Source organism: Podarcis vaucheri, assembly GCF_965113315.1.
Source record: "Podarcis vaucheri genome assembly, chromosome: 6".
Lineage (NCBI taxonomy): Eukaryota > Metazoa > Chordata > Lepidosauria > Squamata > Lacertidae > Podarcis > Podarcis vaucheri.
The window spans coordinates 23132075-23155025 of record NC_138764.1 but is presented as its reverse complement, the minus strand read 5'-3'; the positions used below and the strand labels follow the sequence as shown (position 1 = coordinate 23155025).

Sequence of the window (22951 nt, the reverse complement as noted above, 5' to 3'; positions counted from 1 at the left end):
ATTCCTAAAGTGTTTACCCAGGCTGGCTTTCCCTTTTGAGGAAATGATGAAACTACTAGCAGTGATTCTCCCTTTCTTTCTTCCCTTCTCCTTCTCCCTCTCCCTTTCTTTCTGTCAGCTTGTGCCATCTGAAGCCCTGTGCCCTTGTTGAGCATTGCTCCTTCTGTATCACGTGCCCCTTATATTGGGAGAGATGTCTAATAATAAATGCATTGCTTCCATATATGACACGGTGATTGATGCTTGTCAGCTCAGATTACGATGCACTTCTAAAAACATGGTGTATTGTTCCACATTGCGCTGATGGTGAATCCCGACCTCAGGTTGGTGGGTGCTCTTCTGGCCAGGTTGTGAGAAATTTCTAAAAACAAAATGTCCATTTTACAAGCTTCTGTCTCTTAAAGCACATCCTGCTCTTATATGGGGCGTCAGTGGTCGTCTGCCAAGTGGATGATAAAGTCCACACCTGTTTTGCTCCAGCAGTCCTGCAGCACTCAGGTGTGCCGAGTCCCTTGCAAATTTCTCCTTAGGGTCTTAAAAAAGAAATGGAATTGATCGCAAGAATATCTTTCTCCAGGACCCATATTTTAAGAATGGATTCTTCTTGCCTACTTTACCTGATGGGGCTGATCTACCTTGCCTCAGGTGTTAATTAGATATCCTATGAATGCTGTGCTGTGGTGGAATCTTTTTACAGTGATAACTGAAATTCAGAATGGGGGGGGGGAAATGTCTTGGTGGATGCTGATTGCGAACAATCTTGCCAGTGTTCCTTGAAACCTGCATGGATTCCTTTTTGCTTGAGTGGAATATGTCAGAGAGTCATGGCACTAGAAAGAACATGGAATCCCATCCCTGACCTGACTGATACATGAAACCCAGCACTATTGCATCTGTGTACAATCAGAGAATATTTCTAACCAAGCGAGATGGACAACCAAGATGCTGTCCCAAAAACTTGAGCAGCAGGTCTCTCTGATTCCCCCCCCCCAATTTTACCTTTTCGTTTATATTTTATGTGAGATGGAATAAAATAATAAAAGGGAGAAAATATGCATCAGAATTAAAGCAAACTAGAAGGCAAACTGTATGCAAACTGTGTTACTATCAGTACGATCCTATAAAATATCTCCTTGGATGGAAGTCCCATTATTTACAATGAGACTTACTCCCAGGTATGTGGGTATAGGTTTGCAGCCTGAGAGGCAGTTTTGAAGTCCAATCGTATAGCTAAATTAAAGAGAGAGAGAGACCACTCTGTATATGGTAAGTGGAATCTAGAAGTTAGAAGGGACCCCAAGGACTTTTTAGAAATCTAGTCCAACCCCCTGCAATGCAGGAATCTCAGCATAAAATCATGAAATTGTAGAGTTGCCTGTGCCAGTTGGCCAAGTTTGTCAGGTATTGCAGTTCCTTAACCTCTGACTGCTGGTGGGAATGTGAATGATTTAAGACCATCCCAAATATGGTGGTTGTTGTAAAACAACTGATACTATAGAGATCCTTTTTTTGCAACTCTGAGCTCTGAGCTGCAGAGGGGAGCAAGGAATTGTTCCTGGTATTCCTTGTGTTTCTGGGAAAAAAAGACATTTTGAGTTGGCTACCCAGGCGAGACAAAATTTGTGGATCCCTGGTGATGCCGCTGCGTCATACAATGTTTTAAGTTAGATATTATGAGGAAGAGGGGGAGAAAAGACATGAATCAGGAGCAGGAACAGCTATGTCTCTTGACTCTAAGTGAGGGAACAGGAGTATTGAAGAGATAAAAGCAAATTGTTTGCCATTAAACGGAAGAGCTCTTTCTAAGGGAGGCCAACATGGCTCTCTCACGCCTACCATTTTTATGGTCAGCAAACCACTTTTGTTGTAAAAAGTGCACATATGGTTCTGGCTGCATCATTAAAACTGATTACTGGCAAATGAAAGTTAAAGAAAGGAAGCACTGCTGATTTTAAAGAGTCTTTATAGATGTTCATAGTGTTTTAAGTTGTAGCGTGAAAGTGACAGCAGTGCATCCTTGTACACTCCGTGCTAGATTTATCAAGCAGCACGTCTTCTCAAGACAAGATGCTTCAGTAAAGGACACTTTCTGAAGATCACAGGTGTTGGTGCACTATTGTACAAAAGCACGTAGCATTTAATTTGCTAAAATTGCCTGGCCAATATCTGAGAGCACAGATTTGGACTACAGTAATTGTTGAGCTGAAATGGGGGCCACTGTGGTATGTCCGCTTGGGGCACATCTGTTGGTCAAATTGCAAGTTCAGGTAATTAAGATGTAACGTGATGAGTTTTCATCCAGCAATTTCATATGCTTATGAAAAAGAAAAACAAGTCAGATGAGCAAACCAATCCTTATAAATGGCTGTGACAGTGCCGTGTTTGCACCTGTTTGTGCATCTTAATGAGTTTTCTGTAGCACGCCTTGCCCTGAACTTAAGAACATTGGAAACTGCCTTGTACTAGATCAGGCTATTTGTCCATCCACTCCAGTATTGTAAACTCTGATTGGCAGTGGCTCTCCAGAATCTTTGGCAGAGGCCTTTAATATATTTTGCTATTTGATTCTTCTAACAGGAGATGCCAGTTATGAACCTAAACATCTAGGACTCAGTTATGTTGGTTAAACAAAAAATGTTTTAGTTGCGTTATAACACTGTGACACTGGATGGCGCTGTTGAGTCCCATCTTTGGCCAACGTGATTTCCCTTTAGGGAGTTTAGAATGTGTTTTCCTGAAACGTTTTTTTTAATGTGTCTAGATCCAGCCCTAGTCTACTGCTGCTCTATAATCCTTCTCCAGAATAAATCCACGCAACTCTGCATCTCAAAGCCTACTGAGGCTTCCAGAGACAATACTTGGCTGCTACCACACCTACTTTGAAATATTCTTTTCAGAAATAAGGCTGCAATCGTAATCATGTTGACTCAGAAGTAAGTCCTCGTGAATTCAATGGGGCTTAATTCTCAAGTAAATAGGGTTAGGATTGTAGCCTTAGTTTGTTTCATGAGAACATTGATTTTCAGTGAGGTTAAATGGATGGTTCATGTTTGATAGGTGCATATCACTCCTGTGCTATTGTGAAGTTTTTATAACCTCATATGAACTTGTTCTTGCATCTGGTTTCCACATGCATTTCCATCACTAGGTTACTCATCACCATATCATTTGCATCAGAATGTATAAGCAGACATCACACAAAAAAGTATTTACGATGTGAGCTGATATGAAGACTCCATCCATGCATGTGCAAATTGATGCTTTTGTGCTCCCATAATCAATCAATGAATATGTATATGTGAATCAGTACTTGGCCACACTGTATTGCTGAATCCAGCTTTTCCAGCTCGCCAGTTGTTGTTGAACTACAACTCCCATTGACCGCAGCCAGCATGGTCCAATGGTCAGGTATGATGGGACTTGTAGTTTAACAGAATCAAAGGACCAAAGGTAGGGAAGTGCTGGCCTAATTGAGCAATACTATGCAGCAAACATCTGTGTGCCTACTGCTGCTCTGTTTCAGCAATGAGAGAATGGGTGCTTTTGCTGTTCCCCTTGATGGATAGTTAAACCACAGGTGGCTAAGTTTAAGGATTTGTAAGAAGTTGGGGCCAAATTTCATGTTGGTTAATACCTCTATTAGGTGCAGTATTTACATTCCAAACAATCAGAGGCTTTGAGGATATCCAGGGACATGATCATCAGTGGGAGTTTGGTTGTTTTGCTGTGTTCAACCAGATTCTGCAACTTCCTAATGGAGTCTGTTATGTTGCAACCAGGGACAAAGCCAGCCTGGTCTGGGGCTATTAATTTGTGTAGGAAGCTTTTTCGTCAGTTAGCCAAGATTGATGCGGATATCTTGTAGTCTTGATTTATCAGTGAGATTGGACGGTATGATTCTATTTTGAGGCTATCTTTCAGTGGCTTGGGGGTAGAGACTATTTTGGAGGAGGTCCAAGTTTTCGGGATGGAGGCCCCTATAATAGTGTGGGTCCTCTGGGGTGATAGGACTGTTCACAAATTCTTGCTCCTCTGCAACTAAGGTTGGCATGGCCAGTCCTGAGTGGAAATTTCCAACTTCCTTCTCAGATGGGGTGTGGGAGGTGTATAGATTAGAGTAAAATTTAGTAAGGTTATTTCTTTGAATGAGAATGTAATGCTGTCATCTTTTTTGGTGATGCAGTGCATAGGTAGGTAAATTGTGACCCAGAGGCCACATGCAACTCGAGCCTCAATTTATGCAGTTCCCTTCTGAAGCGTCCATCCCACCAAAGTTCATTTCTTCCTGTCCATTCCTCCCTTTCTTTTTCCTTGTGTTTTAGCATGGGTTCACTAGCCCTCTCCCTCAGAACAAAACATATTTCTATACAGCTTCAGAACAAGTGGAAGGGGCAACATTTTATTTGCTACAAAGAAATTGATTCCTTTTTGCTCCCCTTCCCATCCTTATTGTTTGCCTGGGAGAAAGGAAGTCTTTTCTCAAGCCAAGAACAAATAGGTAGGGTTCTGCTATGTTTGTCTCTTATGAAAGGAATTCCTTTCACCGGCTTTCAAGAACAGCAGATATATTTGGGTAGAGAAAAAGGTGTGCTTATTTGCAAAGCCATCAATCCAAATGGAGTTTCCTTCCAAGTAGATCTGCCTGGAATTGGCAATTCTAATCTGATGTTTGCCACTGAAGCAAAGTGGTCTTAATTCTGGATTAGTTAATCTAAAAGAATGTTGTCATTGCTTCTGGCTTTGCCTATGGCTGCTATGTAGTCCCTGACCGATTCGCCCAAGGGAATATGGCTTTCGCTGGGAAAAAAAGGGTTCCCACTGGATGCTTTAAAGCTTAGACACTCCCTGTCAGTATCACTTCAGAGGTCTGTATTTCTCTCTATGCAGTAAAGGCAAAGGGACCCCAGACCGTTAGGTCCAGTCGTGGCCGACTCTGGGGTTGCAGCGCTCATCTCGCTTTATTGGCCGAGGGAGCCGGCGTACAGCTTCCGGGTCATGTGGCCAGCATGACTAAGCTGCTTTCTGGCAAACCAGAGCAGCGCACAGAAATGCTGTTTACCTTCCCGCCGGAGCAGTACCTATTTATCTACTTGCACTTTGACGTGCTTTTGAACTGCTAGGTTGGCAGGAACAGGGACTGAGCAACAGGAGCTCATCCCGTCTCGGGGGTTCGAACTGCCAACCTTCTGATCGGCAAGCCCTAGGCTCTGTGGTTTAACCGACAGCACCACCCTCGTCAGTGCCTACCAATATTCATCCGGAAGGATCCTTAATAATATGAAAGGGAAACATGTGATATCCATTCCTGAAACAGAGGATCAAAATAAGGATGGGGCATGTTTGCAAACAAAACTGGAATTCTATTTAAACATAATTGATCAGGGTTAAAGTTTAATGGTTACTCTGCTAAGGCACAACATTTTGTTCCAGTCAGAATCACTTTACAAGTGATTGATATTGACACACTGAAAAGACAAAAATATGGCCTCTTTTGATCAATGGATAGATGAGATGACAACTCTTGCAACCTTTCAGACAAAGCTTAGGTATGGACACATTTAATGATGCTGGAACGTATTTATTGAAACCATGGTGACCCATGAATCAATGTATATTTGAGGGAAACAATAATTTCATCCATTTACACATATATTATACAGTTCTGTAACCTTAATTAACTTTTATTGTCACGTGGTTACTGTTGTTTTCCTCTACCTTTTAATTTCTTTATGTATTTTCTCTTTTACTTTAAATCACTGTAATATTCTTAATAAAATAATAATTGGAGCATACAACTCCAAAAAAAGAAGACAAAAACTTTACAGAAGAAACTAAGAACCTTAATTAAAATGTCTGCTTCAAACCTTATTTCTGATTAAACTAATTCCTCCTAGAATGGCTATTTGTTCTACTAGGCCAGTAAAGCACTTACAGCCCCTTCCAGGATCTTTTACTTCCCTTCAGGGAAATAAACTGAATTGCCCTGCCTAGCAACTCCCTAACCACCCAAGCTAATCCCTAGCTGAGCTATTTCTTAGCCCTATAAATCCTATTCAGCCTCTAACCAAGTCCTATCTGACAGTTTAGCTCTCAGGTGCTAACTTTCCACTCCCTCTTGATTGGTTGACACTCTTGCCAGCCCTGATTGGCTTCTGGGTCTGCAGGAGGATGACCCAAGCTCTGATGGTCACAGATAGGGTCTGGGGAATGAGAAACTAGGATCCCAGGAATAGTTTGACCTAGAAGAGTGTACCAGTGGACTGGGAGGAAGAGACTTGGATCCCAGGGTGGGGCTTAGTAGGGTGAAAGATGAGCACAGGATATCCAAAGCCTGATGTCTCCCAATGTGGAGTTGCATCTGGCTTCTCCCCCTGTCAACAGGGTGGCCTCCCTTCCTGGTGAGGCATCTGGGTAAAGGTCTAGCATTGAGCCATCTGTCTCCAAAGTCATGGCAGCATCAGCCCTGCTGCAAACCTGCATCACAGAAGCGGCCTCTGCACAGGAAGAGTTGTTTGCTTGCCTAGTCCTGGGCTCAGGACATGAACCACGCAAATGGATGTCCCTGTCCTGCTCTTCCAAAGAAGGGGGGGGCATTCCTAGTGTTGCATCAACATCTTGGCTACGCCTAGTGTTGTCTCGTTGTACTCCACCATGCATCACCTACTTGTAGCCTGTTGCCCTATGTTGGGACACTATAGCATGGGTGGCGCTGTGGTCTAAACCACTGAGCCTCTTGGGCTTGCCGATCAGAATGTTGGCGGTTCGAATCCCCATGACGGGGTGAGCTCCCATTGCTCTGTCCCAGCTCCTGCCAATCTAGCAGTTCAAAAGCATGCCAGTGCAAGTAGATAAATAGGTACCACTGCGACGGGAAGGTAAACGGCATTTCTGTGCACTCTGACTTCTGTCACAGTGTTCCATTGCACCAGAAATGGTTTAGTCATGCTGGGCACATGACCCAGGAAGCTGTCTGTGGACAAGCAAGATGAGTCCCACAACCCCATAGTCGCCTTTGACTGGACTTAACTGTCCAGGGGTCCTTTACCTTCACCCTTTAGTGCTTTGCTCAATAATGTTTTCAAACTACCAGATGTGGTTACGAGTCCAGTTTGAAGTCCAAGGAGAAGAGCCAAGACAGGCACCAACTTTTCCCCATCAACAAGTGATCAGTACTTTCAAGGGTGATGGCACACGTAAATTGTGCAGGAGCTTTTCATGTGTGCCCATGGCTCCTGCGTAAGTCTCCCCTTTCATGCAGAAAGTTTTTGTATCTCCTGCTGTTGAGAGATGGAAGCAGAATTTGGGAAGCATGGATTGTGAACCTTTTGTGGAGCTGCCATTGGATGAACTAGACTAGAGTATCCCTAGGGAATCAGAAGAAAATCAAATATTTTCTCCTTGAAATACTTTGGTTGGTATTTATGGGAACGTCTGACTTCCTATGCTTGAAATAGCTACAATGGTTCATTATCTTAAGCAGAAATTGAAAATATTCAGTTGGCATTTCAGCTTAAATGGAGAATGAAAGAGAGTTCACAGATCTGAATTGCAAAAGACTCTGCCAATTAGGTAAATCACTTTTTGTTTTTTGCTGTGACATTAGCACTTATGTGGATGACTAGTGTGTACATATTTTCATAGAAACATTATTGCTCTTGGGGAAAATTTTGGTTACATTGCCATAGAAACTGTCAGCCCTCACTGATAGGAAATATTTAATGAAGAAGGATTGCATAACCTAGTGGTCCCTCGAGAGGCAGACAACTCTTTTGCTGTGCTTTGGCCAACACTGATTTATTTGGAGAATGGTAACAACACAAATGTGTCACTGGCAAATATGATGCCTTTCTGCCCCTTTTGTAAAGGATCATGTGGCCACGTGGCTATAGAATTGCTCCAGTCCCTCTCTGCGGGCTGCTGTAAATAGAATACAATATTCATTTCTCACATTTATTCCTTGTTCCTCTGCCTTCTGCCTTCACTGTTTTCCCTGTTGCTTTCTAAAGTGTAATGCACATTATGACGCTATATTAATAATCTTCTCTTTATGCTAAGGACTTGTCTGTATGGGCCATTTGGCGGTAGGGTGAGAGTTGGGAATTGATAAGTGGACTGGTTCCACTTGTGTGGAACTGATCATAGTGCAGATGCTACAGGGTGCACACTTCATCTAGTGATGCCTGCTTGGAGCTGTCCAATAACCCTTGGTTCATGCTTTTCTGGGGACTCTTTGCTCATGTTTTTGTTGTTGTTTAGTCATGTCCAACTCTACGTGACCCCATGGACCAGAGCATGCCAGGCACTCCTGTCTTCCACTGCCTCCCGCACTTTGGTCAAACTCATGCTGGTAGCTTCGAGAACACTATCCAACCATCTCGTCCTATGTCGTCCCCTTTTCCTTGTGCCCTCCATCTTTTCCAACATCAGGGTCTTTTCCAGGGAGTCTTTCTTCTCATGAGTATTGGAGCCTCAGCTTCAGGATCTGTCCTTCCAGTGAGCACTCAGGGCTTATTTCCTTCAGAATGGATAGGTTTGATCTTCTTGCAGTCCCTGGGACTCTCAAGAGTCTCCTCCAACACCATAATTCAAAAGCAACAATTCTTCGGCGATTAGCCTTCTTTATGGTCCAGCTCTCACTTCCATACATCACTCCTGGGAAAACCACAGCTTTAACTATACGGACCTTTGTTGGCAAGGTGATGTCTCTGCTTTTTAAGATGCTGTCTAGGTTTGTCATTGCTTTTCTCCCAAGAAGCAGGTGTCTTTGTTCATACCTACACAATTAAATGTGGTGTGGAGAAGTTTCAGCTGTGATTTAGGGGACCTCAAATGCTTTGTTGTCTGAGGCAGAGGGGGAAATGCATTCCCCATCCCAGAAAGTCAAAGGGCATAATACCCAGGCTGGTCAAATTATTTTGATACCTCCAGCATTTACACACAGAACAGTGAAAAGCTTCCCACTGGATTTTCCTATGTGAAAAGGAGAAGAGAAGATGGGCAGAAGGGGTGCTTGCAACCTAATAATAACACTCTAAACTTTGCTTTTTAGGAGGGTGGGGTGGAAAGTATGGGGAGCCATACAGGCCAAGTCCCCCCCAGTATTGCTTAGAAATGTAGGCAAATTGCCTGTATCTTCTCTACACAATGCTTGTGACCAGAAGTGCACTTGTTGAAATTTTTAATAAATAACTGTACTATTATAGTAAAGTTAAGCAGCTCATCAGTCTGAGTTGTGCAACTTAAAAAGATTTTTCACTCTGTGGTATTGTGTGGTTCGTGTCATCAGAACAAATTAGATATTGCAAAACTACAAGACTTGAAGGAGAGCCACTCAGCTTGGAGAACCAACTGATATACCTTGGATAGTGTGTTCTAGTGCTGAGATATGGTGATGTTCATTCTTTCTTTTGTTATAAGAAAGCCTGGGAAAAGGGCGAAGGTGGAACAGGAGCAGGAGCTAGGAGGCCTGTGTAAGCTAGGAGGGCTATACGAAGAACTTGCCTGGAGTTCAGCATTTTGCAACACAATGCTATGCTTGCTTTCCTGGAAGTCAACCAGGCTAAGTTGAATTGGATTGCTCCCAACTAAGTGTTGATAATTGCTGTGTAATGAACAAGAACAGCTTATAGAGTATTTTGGGGTGTGGAGAGAGGGGCTTCTTCAGTTCTGCCAAATTCATATTTGTGTGTGTGACGACATTTGGCTATTAGCAAGTACATAACTGAGCACATTTCAGTAAAGAATAGCGTTTTAAACAGAACAAGGTGCAAAACTGGTGTGAGGACAACTGAAAGAATTTAGCTTTGGCAAGGTTGTTTTTGTGAGTTATGAACATATTTTACCAGCAGACTTTTCAGTTGGGCACATATGCTTTAAGGATGTAATTTCCAGCCCATAATACATAGGGCTATTGAATACTTCGCTCACTCAGTAGATGATGTGTGCATTTTTTAGAACAGGGGTTTCAAACCAGATGTTGCTCCACCCTCCCCAATCATTGGCTGTGCTGTCAGGGCTGCTGGGAGTTGGAATCCAACAACATCTTCGGGGCCACAGGTTGTCAAGTACAGATGGCTTAATTGACACTGAAATGAGAATGTTGAAATTTGTCTTGGTGAAACGGTATAAACATGGTGATTTTCCATGAGGTAACATTGAAAACAAGAAGAGCTCTCTCTGAGCTGCAACTAGTTAATGATTACCTGTTGATTGTTTTTCTACTCTGTGCTGATCATGTGAAGAAAGTATTGGGTTGCAAATTCGCCATCTCCAAAGGTGTGGTGTTTTTAGTGTCTCTGAATGCTACAGGGAGAACAGTGCATGTAAATGGCTCTCCAACAGCTGTATAGCTTAAGCCCAATGGAGACTGGAATGGGGGAGAGACACAGTTTGAAGTTTCAGAATTTTCTTTTATTTCTAAGATGCCAAGCTTGTGCTGGACAGCACAAGACCTTTCATGGCTATTTTGGATTTCTCCTTTGATGTATTCCGTTTTATTTTAAAGAGTTCTGCTAGTAAAATTTGAACAACATTTTTATGGGTCTGGACAATGTTTCATTTCCAAAAGGAGTCAGCTTCAGTGAGATTTACTGCTGCGTTAGACCAAGCTGTAAGAAGAACTTACTTTCAAGTGAACTGGATGCCTAAGTTTGGTTCAAGCTAATTGCTAAGAGAAGAAAGAGCAGAAGAACATTGACTGGAAATCCTATTGTGATCTATGGCGTATGCCTTTGGTGCAGATTTGGGCTATATTGCTCCCACCTAATTGAATAGCTTATAATGATCAGCCATCCTATCCCAGATATTCCATTTCCAGTATGTGATAGGATGATGATTTGAGGTCGGAAATACAATTCTGTTGCTAGAACGATAAGATAATGAGCAGCGATCACCTTCCACCTAATGCCGTGAGTGCTAAACCCCAAGGGGTATGTATAAATAGCTCTCCTACACAATTGGTGTCATTGTGGGAATATACTTGCACTTCGTTAAAATTGCTCTTTTGGTTCTAATAGTCAGCATAACAAAAAAAAAAATCCTACCCCAATTATTTTACCATGAATATATTAAGCCATTTCTAACTGTGTTTGTTAGACGTTTAGCTGGCATTTGTCAGTGACAACGGCAGTAATTCTTAATGAACTTCCCAGAAAGGGAATTGGACCACTACATTTGATCAGGCTGCAGACGTAAGAGAGTCTGGAATGTATTTTAGCTCATATTCTATACAAGCAGGAGTCCAACAAGGGTTCCTGAGTCTGTGAAGTGTCCCAGGTGAACTCTGAAGCTCACTAGGGTTTGAGTGTGAGCATGCAAGGTTCTCTTCTGCAGAGAAATGAGCTCCCCAAACATAGAAAGATGGTCTGCCTTCTGCAATGAAAAAATCAACAGGAAGAAGTCTTCGCCGGTGTCAGGAGAAGAGACAGGCCACCCAGGAGACTTACAATAAATCAGAGGGACACTGTGATAGATGAAGTCCCCAGAAAGGGAGCTTTCTTGAGATTTCTCCTGTCACAGGAGCTGCACAATACCAATTCCAACCTCTATAGGACATTTTTCAATAGGCAGGTACTGCAATCCACTCAGACATTGCTTATTGGGGAAGTGGTACTGTGGCTAACCATGCTTTATTGTTGTGGAGCACCTCGATAGGCTTGGATTTGTGTGTTGTCTCCCCTGTGGTGTGTTTTCATGGTTGCCTATGGCTGCTGCTTGTTACTGACTTTCTGTCAGAACCTTGGGCCAAATAACCTGTTTGGAGGTGGAGAAACAGGAGCTGTAAGGAGAAGAACAGATGACTGGGTGCCTGAGAGGGACATATCCAAGAGATGGAGGCAGCAGGATGCTCCTAATGCTGTGGGCTGACCATTAATGGTGGCTGTGTTGGTTGAAGTCTGGAGCTTCAGGCAACTCCCAAGGTGATCCTGCACCCCTGTCACCTTTTACAGGCTGCAAGGTTAATGGGTGTCAAGTTCATGGGACTAGGGAATCATTTACCTAGCCAGAGCATCCTAACTGGACCCATGAAGGTGAAGATCCCCTCACAGGTTGTAGCACCCTGCTTGTGGTTAACGCTTAGCTGGAATGAAATATTCAACGCAGCAATAGAGAAGTTAAAATAATAATTTATTTGTCAGACAAATAAATGAGAGGCACAGTGGTATATGGTTACCAAGCTCTGGCCTGGTCTCCTGCCATTATGGCCAGCACTTATATTCCCTCAGCCCAGCCCCCTTGCTCCTCCTTTGGCTGCCTCTGTCCAATCAGCCTGGTTGAATTTCCTATTGGCTGATTGCTATAACCAATCCTAAAAGATACACCCATTTCCTATTGCCTTTTATGGGATACAAAAAGCTATATATTCTTCTATCTATAAATGACAAATAAGTAGTCATATATCTTACATTTGTCTCAACAAGGAACCTTAATTACCAGCTCACCTCTTGCCCTCCTTGCCCTATTGCCCTCCAAAACAGATGGTTAATAGTTTTAAATTTTTATCTTAAACAGATGCCAGAGATCTTGGGTTCACATTCTCATGCATCATCAATGAAAGATCTCCTTTTTGGAGGTCTTTAAACAAAGGCCTGACAACCATATGTCAGGAGTGCTTGATGGCGTCTCCTGTCTGGCAGGGGGCTGGGCTCGTTTGCCCCTCTGGTCTCCTACAGCAATATGACTCTATGAAATAAGAATTTAACATTTCTTTCTAGATCCTTTGCATAATTACATTTAAGCCAGTATATTTCATACATTATCATAGATAGCTTTTTAGAAGAATAAACCTTCTCAAAGTAAAAGGAAGGACCAGTTTACAGCCTCAAAATAAAATAGGAAAAAAGCCTCTTCTTCTGTTTACACTCCCCTTCTCCAGCCAGTTGCTTTCTTTTCCATTTGCTCTTGGCCTTTAACCTTAGGAAGATATGGCTCAAGTTTAATGGGAGGCACATGGTTTTATTTTACTATTTACCAACTCTTAATTATGTAGGGTCAGTGTAACCTTGCTCTCAGCCTGTAATTCCCTTTTTACGACTTTGAGAATTGTTTTCTGCTATAAATCAGGAGACCCCCTTGTCCAGGAGGATAAACATCTTGCCAAAGTACTTAGGCAGCTGGTCTTCTGCCTGGCATAAAACATTTGAAAATCTTTAAGCTCATTTTAAAATACAGACCCTAATCAAACTATAAGCCTTGATAAAAATGCAGGCTATGATTAGATGCCTCAAGGTAGGGCTTGGGAGGGGACAATATGAATCCCCCTTCACACTGGGCTTGCTCCGTTACTTAGAATCATAGAATCATAGAGTTGGAAGAGACCACAAGGGCCATCGAGTCCAACCCCCTACCAAGCAGGAAACACCATCAGAGCACTCCTGACATATGGTTGTCAAGCCTCTGCTTAAAGACCTCCAAAGTAGGAGACTCCACCTCACTCCTTGGCAGCAAATTCCACTGTCGAACAGCTCTTACTGTCAGGAAGTTCTTCCTAATGTTTAGGTGGAATCTTCTTTCTTGTAGTTTGGATCCACTGCTCCGTGTCCGCTTCTCTGGAGCAGCAGAAAACAACCTTTCTCCCTCCTCTATGTGACATCCTTTTATATATTTGAACATGGCTATCATATCACCCCTTAACCTCCTCTTCTCCAGGCTGAACATGCCCAGCTCCCTTAGCCGTTCCTCATAAGCTTGCCTATATACAATAAGTATTGCTGGTTTTGTAGAAATAGAGGTGCCCAAACTCACCATGAATGCCTCCCTCGTTCTCTTAGAATGGCAGTGGCATCCACCAAAGAGGCGGCAGAGCTGAGTTCCGGAGAGGTCTGCCTGGAAAAAATAATCCTGGCATTAAATAGAAATTGTGTCCTGATATCTCCAGAGCATACAATGAAAAACAATGGATTAGCTTAACATGGTTGGAGGATTGCACCATTAATTAGTAGATGTTCATGTTTATCTTTCCTTTCACAAGCTCTGTTTTCCTACGGATGTAACCTTTTCAAAGCAATTTTCTCTCTGATATAACAGTGGCTCTATACCCAATCCAAATTCAGGAGCTGCATAACTAAACATCGTGTCGAAGGGACATCTTGCTAAGAAGGGGCTGGGGGCTTGCCAGGTGTGTGTGACTTTGCTGCCCTTTGAAAAATGGCTCTTTATGCACACTTTAAGCTCCATTTGGTTTAACAGAGCTAATGTGCTCATAATTGTGTTTTGTGCTGTGGTCTTTTGTCTCCCCCCCCCAGCACCAGTAAATGCGAGACTTGACCTTCTGCAAGTTCCCACACTCAGATATTGACATTTTGTTGCCCGTGGTGATACCAAGGCAAGGCTTGCCACAGAGATGAAAATCTTTGCAATGGATATTCGATACTTTGCCTGTGTGAAGCCTGAGCCATTTATTCAGCATCTACCTTGACAGATTATATATATATATATATATATATATATATATATATATATGAATGATATATGTATGCATATATATTATAGGTGCCTTGCTGGAGGGCTCCCAAAATCCTGAAGTTGGTACCAACATTTAGGGAAAGCTGAACCAATATTTAGGGACAAGTCATCTTAAACAATCCTGAACCATTAACTGGTTAACCTTTTTTTTGTTTTTTTGTTTTTTTTTACAATCCACAGATGCAAATGCACAAATGAATTATCTCATCTGAAGCTGTACATCTGTAGTATATGTTGGTTACTCCTTAGTTTAGGGCAGGTGATGAATAGCCATTTGCTTTTATTTTGGATATGCAAAAGCAAAATACATATATGATTCTTCTCCCACTTTTCTAATACACATGTTAGTGCTACAGAAGGGAAAAAATGGCACTGAGAGAAAACTGCATGTACAGGGATATGTGCCGACATGAACAGAGCCAGCCAAAGCAAGCCTAAGTTACCTTTATTCAGGGATTTGACTTGCCCCACCCTTCTTCTTTTGGGTTGCTAGGTCTTGGTACTGAAACAAAAGTATTTTAGAATAGGTCTAAGTCTCTGCTTGCCTCATCCTGCTCCTGCCGCAACCAGTGTTAGAAACTCAGATATGCAAGCTAGATGCCAAATGGTTCCTTAAACCAAGGCTGCTGTCGCCAAAACGGAATGTCTAGTTGCCATTTTTGCACAAGACGGCTCTAAAGTCTTATTTTTCAAATGATGGACTGGCTGCGATTGATTCTCAGTTGAACATCAGGCTAATTCAGATGACAACCTTGAGCTAGGTTAAGAGCTTTGAGAACTTAAAGAAGAGTCATTTGATCCAGTGACAGTCTACATATATATTGGAGTACCTCTTTTGGAGGTAATTAAAGGTAAAGGGTAAAGGGACCCCTGATCATTAGGTCCAGTCATGGCTGACTCTGGGGTTGCAGTGCTCATCTCGCTTTATTGGCTGAGGGAGCCGGCCTACAGCTTCCGGGTCATGTGGCCAGCATGACTAAGCCGCTTCTGGCGAACCAGAGCAGCGCTCAGAAATGCCGTTTACCTTCCCGCCAGAGCGGTACCTATTTCTCTACTTGCACTTTGACGTGCTTTTGAACTGCTAGATTGGCAGGAGCAGGGACTGAGCAACGGGAACTCACCCTGCCGCGGGGATTCGAACCACTGACCTTCTGATTGGCAAGTCCTAGGCTCTGTGGTTTAACCCACAGCGCCACCTGCGTCCCCATTGGAGGTACTTACACCAGTGTAAATTCTGCTGGCTGAGCCAGAGTGAGGGACGTCTACCACATCGCAGTCCCAGCTGAGCCCTGGCTCAACCCTGAAAGTCCACGAACCGCTGAATCCTGATCCTTTCATCTCTGGAGATCTTGACTTTGTATCGCACTGTTCGTCTTTCTTTACCAGACTGTGTAATGCCTGTGTCTGCTAAGTAGCTGGACAGGGAGGGGATCAGAGTAGGTACTTGGGACAGAAACAACGTTGTTGAGGAGTATCTTCAGATAGCTCATGTGAACAATATTTCACTCTGGAAAGTGAACGTTCCGCATCAGGAGGGCAAGGGTTCTGTGACTTAAATGGGCAAACTACTATCAATCCATAATAGTTGCTGGAAAGGGTACATTGCAAATTCACTTAGGGAATTCCCAATAAATGTGGTGATGACTACTAGCCTGAATAGCTTTTAAAAGGATTACTCAGATTCATAGAGGGTATGTCTGTTAATGACTGTTAGTGCTAAAATCACATCGGAGGCAGTGCACCTTTGACTAAAAAGAGGGTAGAAATGAGCCTCAAAGGGATAGCTCTCTCCATCTTCCTCTGTTTGTGAGCCTCCTAGGGTTTCTGGCTGAGCAATGCTGGAGCTTTTGGGCTGACCTCAGCAAGGTACACGTTGTATTTTTAGGTTCTTATGCACATGGCTGTAAAGTACAAACTGTCTTTACAAAAGAAAATGTATTATCCCCCTACCGGCGTTGTGACTTGTTTAAAAGAGAGAGCAGGCTTTCTGTTTACATGCAAAATAGGCTAAGAGAAAAACAATATTATAAGCACCTGTTTGGGCGATAAAAAATAGCAAATGGTCTTGTAAATCACTTGGCAACAATAAAGAACCTAGAGGTATAAGTAAAGTATTCTGTAGGGGAGAAAACAGTACTAAAGGTGCAGAAAATAGTGGAAAGGTTTTGATTGTTTTGGCACTTGGGTACCGTAAACGCAGCTGGCTAGAAGAATAGCGGTAGACCTTAGAGGTTTGTTGTTTTGATAGTTGTCTAATGGTGGAAATTGCTTTCTGTTGCTTAAATTTTCATTTGAGCTACCCGAGCAGATTGGCAAAAGCTCATCCTAATTATGACTGATGCCAGCCTAGTGTTTTCCACCGGTATTTTTACTTGGGGATTTGGCACAGGTTCTTAAGACATGGAGCTGCCCTAATATGGAAAGGTTCTTGTGTTCAATTCGCCTCTTTCCTCTGTTTAGTTTTCAGAATGCAGTGAACTGTAGAGCACTGGGAAGTGGCAACAGTAGGCTCCACATACCTAGGCCTAATTGCCTGTGGCCAGTAAGAATTACTGCCAAGCAGGGAAGCTTTTGTGTGTGTGTATGTGTATGTGTGTGTGTGGTGTTGTTTTTTTTGAAACCGAGAAAATATTTGTGGGTTTGTCTCTCCTGCTTACTTCCTCACCCTTCAGGCCAGTGATGTGCTATGCAAATCTATGACTAGGTAGGAGGTGGGCTAGTAAAAGGCGTTGTTGGCACAGCCTGCTTGCCCGTGAGGGTGGGTGAAGCAATCACCTCAAGGTGACAGGCTTAGGCAGCTGGGAGGGGCGGAAGATCTGGGGCCATGAGATGTGTACCGCTCAGCTTCTCCTCTTCCCCCATGCCCCCTTTGCCTCCTTCTCTGTCCTCCACCACCACCACTGCTGCCACCTCCAATGCCCCACCCTTTTAATTTGTCATTGAAGTGTCCAACATTTTTTCAATAGGGATGTCTTGTTCAGTAATGACGATGACGATAACAACAACAACAATTAACTATTAATATTAATATTTAGGTAAAGGTAAAGTGAGAGGGACGCGGGTGGCGCGGTGGATTAAACCACAGAGCCTAGGACTTGCCGATCATAAGGTTGGCGGTTCAAATCCCCGTGACAGGGTGAGCTCCCATTGCTCAGTCCCTGCTCCTGCCAACCTAGCAGTTTGAAAGCACGTCAAAGTGCAAGTAGATAAATAGGTACCACTCCAACGGGAAGGTAAACGGCGTTTCCGTGCGCTGCTCTGGTTCGCCAGAAGCAGCTTAGTCATGCTGGCCACATGACCCGGAAGCTGTACGCCGGCTCCCTCAGCCAATAAAGCGAGATAAGCGCCGCAACGCCAGAGTCGTTCATGACTGGACCTAATGGTCACGGGTCCCTTTAATTTTACCTTTAAAAGTAAAGAACCCCTGGACGGTTAAGTCCAATCAAAGGCAACTATGGGGTTGTGGCACTCATCTTACTTTCAGGCCGAGAGAGCCAGTGTTTGTCCACAGACAGCTTTCCAGGTCATGTGGCCAGCATGACTAAATTGCTTCTGACACAACGGGACACTGTGACGGAAACCAGAGCAGTGCACGGAAACACCATTTACCTTCCCGCCACAGCAGTACCTATTTATCTAGTTGCACTGGTGTGTTTTCGAACTGCTAGGTTGGCAGGAGCTGGGACAGAGCAACGGGAGCTCACCCCACTGTGGGGATTCGAACCGCCAACCTTTTGATCGGCAAGCCCAAGAGGATTGGTGGTTTATACCCCCCCCCCCATCTGACTGGGTTGCCCCAGCCACTCTGGGCGGCTTCCAACATATATAAAAACATAATAAAACATTAAACAGGAAAAAACTTCCCTATACAGGGCTGTCTTCAGATGTCTTCTGAAGGTTCTATAGTTACTTATCTCCTTGCCCTGCTATTTTATTGGCTTCACTTTTTAGTCTCCATTCAGAGCCTTAGATTTAAGCAGGAAGTGCGAGGGTGGGAAATAGAATTGGACATGTATAGTGGGGGGGGGGCAGTTACACATAGCCAAATGTATCCTCCCCCCAAAGAGGAAGCTAATTTGCAGATGGAAATTTTTATTTATGTTTATCTCTCTGTTCCTACAAGTTAATAAGTGGGTTTTAGGAAACCTATTTGTGAGTTGCCTTTTCTTTCTTTAAGTGAAGTGTCCTAATGCTGCAAGTGTTAAAATGATGGAACTACTTTGAAAATGTTTTAGTAGTCATAGTTTATAGAATTTTGTGATGCTATTCTATTAATTTAGTTTCTAATTAACTGAGCTACATGTGTTACAGTTATTATGTTGCTTCATCGTGCTGCTTTCTCTTCTATTAATATGCATTTTATTTCATGATTATTTAGGTTTGTGAGGGTTGTGTCCTAAAATGGGGTCTGTAAATAATGACGATGGTGATGAAAATATTAATATTCTCATGTAATATGTGGGGGCACTTCCTCCTTAAGTGAGTACTTACTTTAAACTTTAAGAAGCCCCAAACTACATTATTTGTTCTAACGGCTTTCATCTTGGCTGTAGCAAGATGGCAAGTCCATGTCTGGAAATTGGGCTTCCAGATAATTTAATGTGCTTGCATTTATTCAACGTCCTATCCATCAATGGACCATTTGTGACAAGAATGCTGGTTCTAAGGATCACAGCTGTAATCTTCTTGCAGTTAACCTTCAAGTGTTTTTCTTGACCGGTATCTTGGTATCCATGCTAATCTTATTTGCATGGTAGCTAACAAGACCATATCATTAGCATATAACCAGATGGGCGATTCTTTAAGACGAAATCGACACCGGAAAATTATGCTGCATGCTGAAATTTGGCAAATTGCTAAAATGAAAAATTAAATAAGCTGCCCTCCACTCTGATTTTGTATAAACATCCCCTCACTGTTTTTTATTTTTAAAAATCAAAATAAATGTTTCCCTATCTCTGTTTGGCTCCAATCTAGCACAGACTTACTTGGGAGAAGGAACACAGTGGGGTTTGCGTCTAAGTGGACATGTATAGGATTGCATTCTAAATCATTTTTTATAAGAATGGATGCCCAACCATAGCAAAATGAACCTTGTAGAGGTCACAGAAACACTTTGTTTAATTCAAGTTGGCATTTCAGCAATTCCATTCTCTTCCCAGGCCTCGTCTGTGCCCCCACCCACTGGGCTTGCTGTTTGCGTAGACTTTAACTGAGTTTCACAAACTCACACAGTTTTGGGGGGGGCATGGGAAATGGGCAACTGGCTAGTTTGGGTTGTATCTCATGCCATTCCTAGCAGCGGTGGAGGAAGCCACTCAAGCACCTGGGGTGGGGCGAGGGCAGGGTGAGCCGCCCATAGGGGCAGGGCACACTGCGGGGCCTCCAGAGTCTGCCTACCTCCTCCCACTCAGCTACCCTACAGCTGGGGGGAGGCAGCAAGCAGACCGTTTGGGCAGGAGAGACGCGTGGCTCGGGCATGCTGAAGGCCCTTGGTAGGTGCTGCCCGGCATTTTGTCACCCCTTCAGTGGTGACACCCGGGGCGGCCCGCACCCACCACCCACTCTTTCCTCCACTCCTGATTCCCAGACTCATTCAAGCTTTTTCCCTACTACTCCTTTTCTGTAATATCTTTCCACCTTGCCACTCACATGATATTAGGCCAAAGGCTACATTAAATACAAGTAGGGGTGTGCTTCTGGAAAATTCAGGGAAACGGAGCCCTGCATGCTGAACTCTATACCTGAAGGAGTGTTTCCACCCCCATCATTCTGCCCGGACACTGAGGTCCAGCTCCGAGACAGAGGGTGCTTTTGCTAGTGGCACCCGCCCTGTGGAACGCCCTCCCACCAGATGTCAAAAAGAACAACAACTACCAGACTTTTAGAAGTCATCTGAAGGCAGTCCTGTTTAAGGAAGCTTTTAATGTTTAACAGACCACTGTATTTTAATATTTTGTTGGAAGCCACCCAGAGTGGCTGGGGAAACCTAGCCAGATGGGCAGGGTACAAATAATAAATTATTCTTCTTATCATTATTATTAAAAAGCATTTGTACTATCTTTCCCATAGCATTTGAGAGTGGGAGTCGAGTATCTCTTGCTTACGTTCTGAACGGCTTCTGTTTTTTGTGGTCTTTGTCATTATATCTACTTTCAGAGAATTTGATCTTGGAGCAATATACGTATGGCAGAAGCTTCAAGGCCACCTCCTCATCTTCTGTAGGCGCAGAAAGTGCCATCCAGGATTAGCAAAGCCATGAACTTGGAGGGTGCCTGCTGTTAGCAAAGGGGCTCCACATTTCTTTATTCACATTACTGCCACATTCGTGTTCAGCAGAAGTGTGGAATCTTTCTCTGTTGAAGATCACGTTTCAGAGGCAGGGAGGTAATCTATTGGGGACCATATGTCCCCAGTTGATGGGCATCGCCGTTCAATGGCAAATGTGTGCCACGTATTGTAATCAGTTATGTGGGGTGCGGCTTACCTGGGCTTCCCCAGTATTTTATTCAAGTTGGCACCCCTGGCTCCAGTGGTTTCTGACATGGCAAACAGGCCTGTGGTGAATCCTTGGAAGATGCCAGGAACCTTTTTTTGAGCATTGAATCCATAGTTGAGACTGGTATGCCACAAGCACTCTTAAGTGCAATCCTGTGGTTCTTTTATTTAGAAGTAAATCCCATTGTAAATAAAAGCACAGGATTGCACTGAAGAAAACTTTGCTACAGAAGATGCAAGCCACAGAAACAATGGGTGATTAGACTGAGAATAAAGATGGATAATATAAGTTTTGAATTTGAAATATACCGAAAATGCAGAGGCATGAATGAGGATGATTATCTCTAGACATCTGGAACATGGGAAGTCCCAAGAAACTTTTTTATAATTGGAATATATAATTGGTGTATTGCTATTATTGTAATTTGGATTGATTTGATTTAGTTTGTCATTAATTGGAAGATTGTTATTGAAAATGAATAAATTATTTAAGAAAAAGAAAGAAGAAGAAGAAGAAGAAGAAGAAGAAAATCCCACTGTGTTCAGTGGAGCATTGTCCCAGAAAACTGCATTTCAGGATTGCAGCCTAAATTTGTCAATAGTGTATGCATACATATTGGCCGAACCATAGAATAGAATAGAATTTTATTATTACGGTCACAGAACAGTTCTGGCTCACTTACAATATCAGGAAAATCATAAAACACAACAGGAATACATTGAATTGCAATTGGGTATAACGTGGAATGCCCTCCCATCAGATGTCAAAGAGATAAATAATTACCTGACATTCAGAAGACATCTTAAGACATCTTAAGGCAGCCCTGTTCAGGCATGTTTTTAATATGTAACACTGTACTGTTTTTAACACTGATTGGGAGCCGCCCAGAGTGGCTGGGGAAACTCAGCCAGATGGGCGGGGTATAAATAATAAATTATTATTATTATTATTATTATTATTGACAATTCAGATATAGTGGCCGTTAAAAATATATATTAAATCTTGATCACTAAAATTATCATTTAAAACCTTAATCAGTTTGGTAGTACAGCCATAGAAATCATGTACCTGTGGGGTTGAAGAATGCTTCCGAGGCAAGCTTTGCTGGAACCATATTGCTTCGTAAAGTTTCAGTATATGAATTATTCGAACAGGATGGTGTGTTTCTGCAATGAAAGAGACCTTTCATTTCTCTTTCTCTCTGTCTCTCGATGTACACAAGCTCTGAAGTACTCCAATATAGCTTTTCAAATACCCAAGAGTTATAATTTTCCTGAATGCTTTGCCTATACTACTGCTGTGAAACAGGAGAACAAATTTGCTACATATGGATGTAGCTTGAGAACACATGTGAAACATATTCTTCTTATTCTATTCTGAGCTCTTCCTTTGTTCCAGTTCTTTTATGTATCTATAAGCCCGTGTTCCGAGACAAAAGGTATTAGCTTATTTAGATAAATGGTTGTTGTATGACGTTTGTTGAAGACAGGCCACAAAATCCCAGAAGCACTTTATTTCGCAGCTTAGAACACTATAAACATCCTCAGCTGTCAACTTCAAAGCCATTTGCAAGGATTTTGCTGTGAACATGACAGAATATTTGACAAGCTGTTCCATTATTTTCACATTAAAATGGCATTGTTATGCAACAATAATGGACCATAAGGTGACATCTGAATTAACAATCAAAATATATTGCTGGGACCGTTGAGGCACCTTTGTTTTTCTTTCATTTTCCTGTTTCATTTCATTTTCAAATACCACCTTTCTATATTGCTACACACAAGGCGGGTAACAAGCTGAAGAAATAAAAAACATACACAACAAAGTTCACACATCTTATAACAATCCAATCCAATACAAACAAGTCACAGTAAAAATATTTTTGTTTTTTTTAAAAAAACTTACCGTATTTTTCGCCCTATAGGATGCACCGTCCCATAAGGCGCACCTAGGTTTTTTTTTTGGGGGGGGAAATAAAGGGAAAAA

At 42.7% G+C, this 22951-nt stretch overlaps 1 protein-coding gene across 7 annotated transcripts in view; it reads left to right on the top strand.

The window, feature by feature from the left end:
* KCNT2 (potassium sodium-activated channel subfamily T member 2) overlaps nt 1-22951 on the top strand; it is a 244870-nt gene that overhangs the window by 1177 nt on the left and 220742 nt on the right. The window lies entirely within an intron of this gene.